Raw genomic sequence first — 12,017 nt, 5'->3', positions numbered from 1 at the left:
ATAGATATGGCTACACCAATATACTTGCTTTTCCTCTTTTCTTCTTTCCCACTGTTTCAATTCATCCCCTTGTATTCTGGAATTCCAACCCTTTTCTAGTTCGCTGTGTTTCCTTCCTGGCCCTACGTGTTTATATTAGTTAATACTGTGGCATTTGGGCCAATTTCATGATCTTCTGATCATGATGATGCAGTGGATCCGCTAAAGCTGGCTTTGGATTCCTGGATTCCACAGGAAGTAGACTCTTCGATGGGGATTAGTGGGCAGGAGGGTTGTTAGCGAGTGTACTTGGGGAAGGAAAGGGAAAAGCCAGATTGGATAGAAGGAAAGTTTGGCTGCAATATAGTTTCAATAAAGGCCTCTGCCTACCCTATAGGGAGTTGTGAACCCTGTAGAGACAAAAGGGCCAAGCTTCGTATCCCCGTGAAGATCAGTCATTGGATGCAGGCAGCCCTGGGAAGGGGCATCGCCCTCAGCCAAGGCACTAGGAAGCTGACAGCTGAGGCCTTTCTTCTATCAGCACTCTCAGTAGCTGTATCTACTACTGTATCTACTGGAGCAGCATTTCTGATAGGGGAGCCGAGTGGCACATCTCGGCACTTTTCCCCAGATGCCGTTAAGCCACCATGGTTATATCCACCATTTACTGAGTGACTGACCTGACCCTTTGCTCTTCTGTGTACAGAAACTCATTGCCATACTGTAGCATTAGACAGAATTTGAAGCAAGAGGCTCAAGGTAAGGGCTCAGGAAAGACCAGGCAGAGGTAAGTTTAGGAGATGCTCATTATCTGGATCAAGCAGAATGTTTGGGAACCAGGAGAAAAACAGATTCAGGAGGGTTAACAAGGCCTTGGGAATTAAGATTGGCAAGAATACAGGTGTAAGTGGAAGGACAGTAGGAAGACCCAGAACCAGCACTAGCATGTTCACCCATAGAGCAGAGATAATTTCTACCCTCAGTGTTGGTAATCACCTGAATGCCAGGCTCCCCAGCCCCTCTCCTCCAAACAGGAGGATATTCTACCTTTGTGCTGTTGAAAACAGATAAAGAACATGTAGTGATATAATGAAAATAGGTATTCACTCAACAAATCCTTCTTATGAATTTTTTAGAACCAGAAAAATCGTTCGCCATGCATCCTTTCCTCAAGCTGTTAAAACTGCATCAGCCATTGTTATTTTCCTCCCCAGCCTTGGATTCCAGGAAGCTTAGAGTTAATTTCAATGTTGATCTTCAACAACCACCTTGTCACAGAAACCTGGCAGAATTTTCCTTCTCTCTTTTCTCTGTCCCTTTTTACTCTTGTCACCCTTCCATTTCAAACTTTTTTTTTATTTGTGGTGTAACTTTTGTGTTTGTGTGTGAGGAAGATTAGCCCTGAGCGAACATCCGTTGCCAATCCTCATCGTTTTGCTGAGGAAGACTGGCCCTGGGCTAACATCTGTGCCCATCCTCCTCTACTTTATATGGGACACCGCCACAGCACGGCTTAATAAGCGGTGCATAGGTTGGCACCTGGGATCCAAACCTGCAAACCTCGTTCCGTGCCGCTGAAGCAAAGTGCGCAAACTTAACCACCACGCCACCAGGCCAGCCCCCTGCAGTGTAACATTTTTATTTTAACTACCTCAAATCTATTAGTAAGCATGCATGACATGTTTTATAACTAGTGGCCTATTTCCTGATCCCAGCCACAACTCTGGGCAGGGGATATAAACTACATATATTTTGGGAGGGGCTTAACCATGAGCCTATAATTTCTAGTCAAGGATGGGAGCTAAGACTATGTCTACTCTTTTCCCTTCCCCAAAAGCCATAGATATAAAAAGAATAAAAAATAAAGAAGAAAATTCCATCTAAAATGAAAATAGGAATGGCTACAACCCCTAATCACAGACAATGCAGGACATTGTCAAAATACAGGAAAATTTAGACCCAAACTAGAGGTAGTGAAAACCATTCATACCTCCTTGGGTCTTGATAAGAACACAGATTTCTCTGAAAATAAGTAAGAGGGACCTGAGGGCCCTAGCTTTACCTGGAAGAATGAGTATGAGGACACGCCTAGGTCATATGGAGATCATCCTGGGTGCTTGTTACACATCAAGGAATAGAAAGAGAACAGGGGTTAAAGAAGTATTGTTTCTATCTTCACTTTCTCCAGTCAAGACTCCTGTGCTCAAACCAGACAGAGGTGAGGCAAGGTTGATGAGAGATCAGAAATAGCAGCTAGATTTGCATCTGCTTACTATACCCAACTAAGTAAGATAAATAAGTAAAAATCACCAAACAAAAGACCTATGAGCCATGGAGCTATGCTATGAATTCACACACATCTCCTGGCTGCTGATCTGCTTACCCGGAGTCAGGGAGAAGGGGCAGATTGCCCCCAAATTTGAGGGATTCTGGTAGCTTAGATGCTATGAAATACAAAAAGGAGGAAAGGAGTAAAAGAAAGATGAAGCACACACATATTAGGAAAAAATAAGGAGATGAAGTCTGAAAGATAATATTAAAAAACCACTACAAAAATGAAAAACATTAAAAGCAGCAAAAAAGAAAACAGATACATCTGAAATGCAATGACACGGACTTTTTGAGACAACTAGGCAATAGAATGGAAAAAAAGGACAAGATAAGAGGTTAAATAGAAGATCAGAAACGTGGAAGATAGAGGCAGATACCTAATACACACATAATTGATATTTCTCAGTAAGGGAATGAAACAAATGAACACAAAATTTTTTTTTTTTAAATTGGCAAAGAAAAATGAAAACTAAATCGCAATAGCAAAGATTACTGTGTCCCAAAAAATTTGCAGGAAAAAACACTATCCTCACTGAAAAAACAAAATCACTTACAAGAGGATATGGGGAATCAGGTTAGCACGTGTATGCTCACCAGGGACAATGTCACCCCCAAGGGCACAAAAATTGGTTCTTCAGAAGGGGGTGAAAAAAAATCTTAGATATTATAATAGTTTATATAATAGGCCGCAGTACATAAACAAAGATAGAATCTATCTGTAGTACTAGAGACTCTTTGAGAGAGGGTGCAATAATGAAAATAGAACATGAGTTATATATATAAAATATTATGTATGTATATGTAAATACAATAATAATGAAAATAGAAACAGTGGGTTAGCATAACACATCCACAAAATAGTCGATGCCAGAACAGTGTTTAGAATCCTAGGGAGAAATAACCATGCCCTTGATAATTTCAAGCCAACCAATTATCAATCATGAATATAGTCATTAGCCATGCATTTGTAACCAGGCAAAGAGTCAGAATATAACAACCATAAGCTCTTATGGGAAAAGCTGATAGAGAACGAACCCCATGCAGCCAAAAAATGGACCAAAATAAAGAACTAGAAATAAGAAAGCTGTGGTATTTAAGCACTGGTGGTAAACACTGAAGCCACTAGAAATTTATAACATTTAATACAAGTGTTGTAAACTTTAACATTGTGAAAATAAAGGAACTGAAAAGCAAGGTGGTGATATAGGGGTGGTGTAAGGATGGACAAGGGCATAAATTTCCCCATATTTCATAGCAAGAGTCAATAGATCTAACTTTAAAAAATATTTACAGTCATAAAGGTAGCCACTAGAGGAACTAAAAACCAGATTATAAATCTCTCAAAATATCAATAGCAGAACAGCAACAGAACTAAAATAAAGAAGATATAACCATATAGCAAAAAGATGAAAAACAACAGAAGCATTAGAGAGAACATAGGATGACAGGATTAAAACGTGTTATATATGTAATATATATGTTATATATGTATATGAAATACAACAAATTCTTCCAAAATTCTCAAATTAGATTTAATGAGCAAAAACTAACTATATATCTTATGTTATTCAGTCATTCAGAAACGATAAAAGTGAAAGGATTGATATAAGTGAGTCTGATTTTTCCATTTTTTTCATTTATTTGTCATGTCTTTGTCAGACAGACATGAAGGCAAAAAGCATTAAACAAGACAAAAAATAGTTTATCATTACAAAAACATTCAATCTACAATGAAGATATAACTACTGTTATATTTTACATTCCAATTATTGTAACATAAGAAAACATAAAGCTGAAAATGCAGGAAATTTAAGGAGATTCCTCCAAATGGAGGAGGATTTTAATTTATTTCTCTCAGTCCCAAACAAATCAAATACTCAAAATGAATGAGGATGTAAAGAATCTGGAATCTAATCCATTAGATTAACATTTTTATAACTCCAACCATGTAAACAGAGAATAGACCTGTTTTCAAATACTGGTAAAAACATTTACAAAACTTGACCATATATTAGGCACAAAAAAGCAACAAAAAAAACAAATAATAATAATAGCAACAACTGGCTCTCTGGTTATAGTGCAATTAAAGTAGAAATTAGTAATTAATAAAACCAACCACTCGAAATGTTACAACTCATTCTTTAACAAGTCTGGTCATGATTTTTTTATTGACTCCAAAGTTGCAGAATATCTGGCAAATAATAATATTGAAAACACTACATTAATAAAACCCATTGTAAACAGCTAGAGCTGTGCACAGGAGAAAATATGAAGTTCTGTGCACTTACATTACTAAATAAGAATTCAACTCAATAATTCAAAAAGAATAAAACCTAAGGAAAGCAAAAGGAAAAAATTATTTAAGATAAAAAGCAGAAATTAATACATTATAAAACAGAAGAAAGTAGAATACAGTAAAATCAAAAGGTGATTCTTAGGGGGAAACGTAATAGAGATAAATCAGCAGTTAGTCTAAACAAAAAATAAAAAGGAGAAAGAACAAACAAATAATTAACAATGAGACTAAGGGGGAAAAGAAACATCATATGGCTAAGATATTAAAAAGAATTATGAGTACTTCATAAAAACACTACAAAAATATTAAATTTCTTGATGAAATGGATAGTTTCTAAGAAGTTATAAATTAAAATTGAGAGCATTCTTAATTTCTTTCATAACTTTATTTTATTTTCTTTCTCTTCTAGGGTCAAAGAACAACTACTCCCCACATTCCTGCCCCCCAAGAAAACTAGGTTGAAAAAGATTCACAAATGCATTTTTTTCAAATCTTCAATAAACAATGTGATATTATTTCTACTCTTTCAAAGCAAAGAAAAGAAATAAGAAATTAAGATTATCTTGCTAATTAACGTCAATGCAAAAATCTCTAATGTAACATTAGCAAATAGAATCCAACAGAACATTAAAAGAAATGTACCATGACCAAATAGGGTTTATTGAGAAATGAAAGGATTCAATTCAAGAGTAGTTAAAGGCCATGGCCTTGCATCTAAAGCTAATTACTTCTTCCCTGGACCAGTCTTGTAACTGATCCTCTACCCTCTAGGTTCATTCCTCCTCACTCTCTCCCCATCACCCCACCACAGTGGATCCTCTATATTGTTAACAGAGTGAGCCTCCTAACACATAAATCTATATTTTGTTGTTTCCCTATTTACACTCCATCAGAGATTCTCCACAGCCTTCAGAATAAAGTTCAACCCCCTGATCATCACATGTGAGGAAGGCTCTGCCCACCTCTCTAGCTTTGTTTCCAGCCTGTATATATACACACGGTTGACTCTCTAGCCACTGCCAAGTACTTGGAGATCCTCAACTCTTTTTACTGTTTCTTGCCTCAGTGCTTCCCCTCATGCTGTTTCCTCTGCCTAGAACACTTTTCTTCCTCCTCTTAGCCTCCTTCTCAGCTTGTTCTGGCATCATCTCCTCAAAGCGTTCCCCCGCTAGGCTGAGTTGGTTTACTTGTGCATCCTCCCAACAGCACCTTGTTCAGACCTCAGTGGAACTCATCACAATGCACTGAGATTGTTGGTTTGTGTGGCAGTCTCCCACTCTACACCTTAACCTTCTTGAAGATGAAGAGTTTTCTTTTATCTCATGCACTGAGCATATGCCTGGCATATGGCAGACATTAAAAAAATGCTGAAGGAATGAGTACATCCCAGTCTGGTAGAAAATCATCTCCAAATTGGGAAAGTCACTGCAAGTGGTTCATGAACTCACCCAGAAATGGGATTACTTTGGGGGCTCTGCTTAAAGACACTATATGCTAGCTTCTGACCATAAGAGACTTTTTCCAGAAGTGTCACCCCTTGAGGAATAGATGATTATCTCAGAGGATGGTGTGTCTTATGAGGTGTCTTCCTATACTTGGGAGGATTAGAGACTCAGAATGTCATAGTTTGAAGGTGACAGAATGCTGAAGACTAAATGACCCATCTAAAAATTCAGTTTGGAACAAGCACAGATTTATTTTGCCGTCACTGCAAAGGCAGCACACCTGTATACAAAGGTCCCTGATTTGCCATGCTAGAAGAGGAGCTTTGCAATCCTGCATATCACATTATTTTATATTGCAGATTGTGTCATCAGTACAGGGAAGGAACCGTGGTCTCTATCCCCTCACTCACTGGAAGCTGCTACAGTGTTTCTCAGTAAGGTTTCATCTGCATTTCTGGGTTCTAGATTCTTGGACGTTCCTGCTTCCACCACTACTTCAGTTGTATATCTTTTATCTAATTTATTTCCCCCTGCAATTTTACATAAAGACTACTTTCAAACTTTTTGGCAGAAAAGATCTCTGATTTTGTGCAACTCCTATTTTACAGATGAAGAACATGATGCCAGATTAGTTGAGTTTGCCCACACAACTAGTTATTAAAATCCAGAGCTACAATACAAATACCAAAATTCTAGATACAATGTTCTTTGGGGAGAATAATATTTGTACTTATATCTACTTCACTGTAATGGTCTATTACAGCACGAAAGTCTATTTGCTCATTGTCTACAATACAGCATCAGCTATTATTTTATTCAATTATCTGGCATGGGAGGGTTTCATATTTTCTAAGGTGTTACTCACAGACACGATTTTAAAACCTAAAACTAACCAGACAACACACACACTCACATGAGGTTACCAGACACATAGCTCATGCAACCTGGAAACCACCTGGCAGATTTCTACTCTAATCAAATCCATTGTCAGTAAGTCACAAAATAAATTAAAATGCAACAGAGAATGAGGGAAGTTAACTCCAGGGTCCACCAGTGTGTTCATTCCAGCACCATCTGTGCATCTGTTACATGATTAGACTCTGTATTGGGCAATATTTAAATAACTGGGCAGCCCTACCATAAAGACCATATGCTTACAAGTGAATAAAACGAGTTGTCAATAAAGAAGCCATCAGCTGCTCCACAAAAGAATCTACTCTGAGAGAAATCTCCTATAAAAACTTTTTGTTTTTTCCTAGACTGGAGTAAGACTGTAGATTTTGATTGACTGCTTGGTTGGTAGTTTGGGAGATGTTTGTAGATGATGAGGCAGAGGCAAGCTGAGAATCTTGGAAAGAAAGTTCTTTCCAAAAACCTCATAAGCAAGAAACACATTGAGGCTAAAGCGCAGTTATCACTTGGACCCGCAAACCAAGTCACCTTCACACTGCCCTGGTGGAGGCTTCAGTTATGCTTTCAGACCCCATAGAGCCACCCTGCAAAGTTGCACATCACTGTGGATGAAGTGGAAGATGGCACTGGAGGAGGGATGTTATAGTGAATCTCATATCTACTATTTCAATCTTTACCACACGCTTAAACACTAGGTCATGTCTTTTGTGTGCTAAAAAACATGGTAGAAATTTTTCCTCTTTACTCTGTTCAAAAACTCATTACAATTCATCTCTTGCCAGATCGTATCTTACCAAAGAGGCAGTTTTTCCCCTCCTTTTATATGGAAATTATTACACTCTTTTTTATCACTTGTTTCCTCCCACCAGACAGGGAGCAATTTTGTATATCTCTACCTAGCACAGTGCCTGGCCCACAATAGGTACTCACTAACTATTGAGAGAGAGGGAGAGAGGAAAAGAGAAAAAAAAAAGATAAGTGAAGAAGCAGCAACTGATTCATGAGAATGAGAGCAATATGGGAGACACAGAAAAAGGCATAGACCAGATAAATTACGAGATTATTGCCATCAGCACATTGGCTATGGAGCCTCAGTCTTAATGAATGAGAGAACATTGAAGACTGACATCAAGAGGCACAGTACAGTCACGCGCCGCATAATGATGTTTCAGTCAACACATTTACGACAAGGGTCCCACAAGATGAGTACCATATAGGCTAAGTGTGTAGTAGGCTATACCACCTAGTTTTGTGTAAGTACACTTTATGATGTTCACACAACAACAAAATTGCCTAACAACACATTTCTCAGAACGTATCCCTATCATTAAGTGACACATGACTGTATACCTTCAAATTTGTTCTGTAAGTGTGTACATATAGTAAATTATACACCATTTCATTTCATAATGTAAGCTCAAAAGGATTTGTTGAAAGTGACAAAAGTCTTTACAAAGCCCAAGTTAATAAACCTCTTTGAGTATTGTTATATACCTGGATAGATATTTCATGACTATTAGATTCAAGATTCTAGCGCTAAAAGTAAGCAAAATTCCTAGTGCTCTGCCTGCACCTCCACTGTTCCCATTAGATAATTTTTTCTGAGCATGTGACCCATTTCATGAGCCTGAGCCAAGGACCCGATGTGAGCATGTCTGATCTGGTCTACTTATCTAATGCCATTTCAAGAGGCAGTAGCCAGACAGAAGGCTACTATGGGAAGAAACCAAGTCCAAGACAGAAAGTAAATACAAAAGAGGAACCAAAGATCAGATTGGCCCTGATCCTCCAAAACTGACAATCCAAAACTGAAATAACAATGAAGATGTATTGAAATTTCACTTGAGATTAACTATCTACAAAAGTTTGAAATAGGTAGGTTACAAATAGGAGCTTTTTTAAGTATGTTAGAAAATAATGTTTCATCAGAAAGCACTAAGGAGCGAATGTAACTCAATGAATAAAATTCTTAAGCATACACTTAGATCTTACAATGCTGAACAAATCTTAAATCACTTTCAGATTCCTAACTTTACAAAAGGAGGAAACTGAGGTTCAGAGAGATTTCCATTGGGCTAAGATCTTTGAGTTAGTGTCAGAATGGGATTTCTAATTCCAATTAGAATGCTCTCTTCTTTCTGTCCATCTGAAACAATTCACTAATTATGTATCATTTACTCAGACTAGCTTCAACAATGAGGAAGTATATTATCTAACAGGTCCAGAGAAACAGTAGATTCCAGATACCCACGGTCAGCAACTCAGCAATCTCATCACAGACCCAGGTTCTTTTCATCTCTCCACTCTGCCTTCCTAGGTATAACTTCCTCCTAAGTCTGATTTTCTTTTCAAGATAGGAAAGACTTTCAAGATAGCATTGATTGCTACTGGAAGTTGTGTGTTTGCTTGTTAATATTGGTTATGGGAGGCAGGGAAGAAATATAAATCCCTTCCAATTTGGCAAACTTAGATCTTATGCTCACTGGTCCTTTAAGGCTGAGATGGGGTGGATACTTAAATAGATCCAGAGTGCTGTTATCCACCTATAAGTTAGAGTTAGGTAATGGATTTAGCTTGACTACTGAGTGTCTGCCTCAGTAGTAGTTTAAATCAGTGAGCAAGCAGCCAAAAATCCAAGCTGCCCTAGGTACAGGGCACCCTGTAAAAGCTCCCACCTCTACCCCATCATTCCCCAATATTTCCTCCATCAAACTTCCAAAGTGATATAGCAGCTGGAGTGAGAGAGAAATTGGCATAAGTTATTGTACCCATTTGCATGCAATTTCTGCTCCTGGTTGGCAGAGCTCCTTCTTCAATTCATCCGGTGGCACACATAGCAGACCTCGCTGAATCCAGCTTTTTGGGTTTATGGAAAACAGTGTTGCACATTAGAATACTGATGCCTGCACACCACCAGCAAACTAATAAAATTAGACTTTCTGGGGGTAGGACCCAGGCATAGGTATTTTTTAAAGCTTCCCAGGTGATTCTAATATACAGCCAGAGTTGAGAATCAATAGTGTACTAAGCATACTGATCGCCTGAATTTTGCAGTTAATATCCTTGAGTTGCCTAAATATGGCCCAAGACTTTGAATACAGTTTCTTTGCAATTTTCCCAGGTGACTTAAAGCATAATCCACTTAAATAAAACATCGTCTGTGGTATAACAACTACAGTTTGAGGTAAGGATACTGTGTCAGCCTCTTTTTCGAGAATGCTGCTCAATGGATGAATGCCTGAACCAAAATGTTATATAGTCATGAGGGTTTTGTATTGCTTTCTATCTATTTCTTGGTGTTGTGTATAACATACATCGGCAACATTTCATTTTTATATTGTAATGGGATCTCCATAGGCTTATATTGAAATTGGTTTTCTGCTGTAATCTCACATTTTAACAGCCTCTATAGACCTGCTCAGAAACTGACTCAAAATTGCTGTGAAGAATATTTGGCATTATAATTTATTTTTTTAAATTATACAAATGCCTCTCCCCCCTCCCTCCCAAACCAACCACAGGAGATATTGAAGTACCATTATAACAGCAATGGGAAGTAAATATTGGACACGTTCGATAGTTATTTTACAAAAGCTAGAAACTGTTTTTCCTCCCGAGTGCAGAGTCTTCAGTCATCCTCAGATGTTTAATAGGATTTTTTATGCCCATTTCAAATGATGGGGAAAAGTGATTTTATCACTTGTTTTCTCTGAGTAAATGTTAGATTGAAATTAATATTTCAAGCACTGGACCTATTCAAAGCCCCTAGAGCATCCGGTTGGTGATTCTCCTTAGTCAGACTTGTCACATTCAGGCTGCCTTCCAGATCAGCCAGTCCACTCTTTTCTCAAACATCCCCACGAACCACCTCCAAAGTGACAGGCGAGCTATAGCCACTTTCTCTGTGGTGAAATTAGCATTATCAGTTACCTCAGAGCCCATAAGAGTCATAAGGGAGGCGCTGCCTGCTTTGTCTGGTCATCATCTCCTCTGTGCAATCTCTGTGGGCAGTTGGAGTCTCACTCCTTGATCCCACAGCATCCCTGGGGCTTTGCAGAGATTCAAAGTGAGATGCACTGCTTACTAGCTCTAGGTTATTTAAACAATTCCACCTCTGTAAATCTCCATTTCTTAATCAGTAAAATGCAACTATTACCTCCTAGCGTCATTGGGAGGTATTCCAGGGCTTGTGTTCACTCAGCACAGAGCATGGCACATGGTGAGGGCTCAGATTTTAGCTGCTGTTAACACACCATAGCTGCTGATGATTGCTGTCACCACCGTGGGGGCTATCCTGTGGGCAAAGCTTGCATAGTTCTCTTTTTCTTACATCTAATTTCTCTTTTCATCCCCGTTACTGCCACCTTACCTATAGTAACTACTACCACAGTGTCCAGAATGGTCCCCCTTTCCCACCTCTAGCTGCTCACCTCTCCTCTGCTGCAACAATGACAAAAAAAAACTAAATTCATCTGCTAGTCCACTTTATCATGTCCCTCAAATCTCCACAATATAACCCCTCTCACCTCTCCAAGTTCTACTCACTTTCTCAAAAACTGTTTTCCTGACTCTTCAACATAATCCTTCAAAGCCCCATTCGTGCCCCAGCTCCTGTGAGCACATCACTAAGAACCTCAAGTGGAAGAGAGAGAACACAGATGCGGACAAACATGACATAATTCTGTTTCCCTAATCTACCTCCTTTTTCTTAGTCCAGCTCTTATCACCCCTCAGAACTGGAGCTCTGCAGAACACATTTTGGGAGATGCTATTTAAAGGAAATGATATGACCAAATGACAGGAGGCTAATATGCTCTCTTAATGTCCCATGCCCTAAAGAATGAAAAGCCAGCAGCTTAAGAGCGGGGGCAGGGCCAAGCCTAACTCAAGACCTCCTTCATGAGCCCAAGTGTCCAAGAGTCCGCACTTCGGTCTGTGATGTGTAAGGAGAAGGCGATGGGAGAGATGATGCATCTAGTGTGAGGCCGTCATGTCATGCATGGCAATGACATCTGGCATCTGATGCTGCTGCTCAGCCCCTTCAAGAACAATAA

Source organism: Ceratotherium simum, chromosome 3 (assembly GCF_057802395.1).
Source record: "Ceratotherium simum simum isolate JZ-2026a chromosome 3, ASM5780239v1, whole genome shotgun sequence".
Classification (NCBI taxonomy): Eukaryota; Metazoa; Chordata; class Mammalia; order Perissodactyla; family Rhinocerotidae; genus Ceratotherium; species Ceratotherium simum.
The sequence above is the reverse complement of the archived record's forward strand: the minus strand, read 5'-3'. Positions refer to the sequence as shown.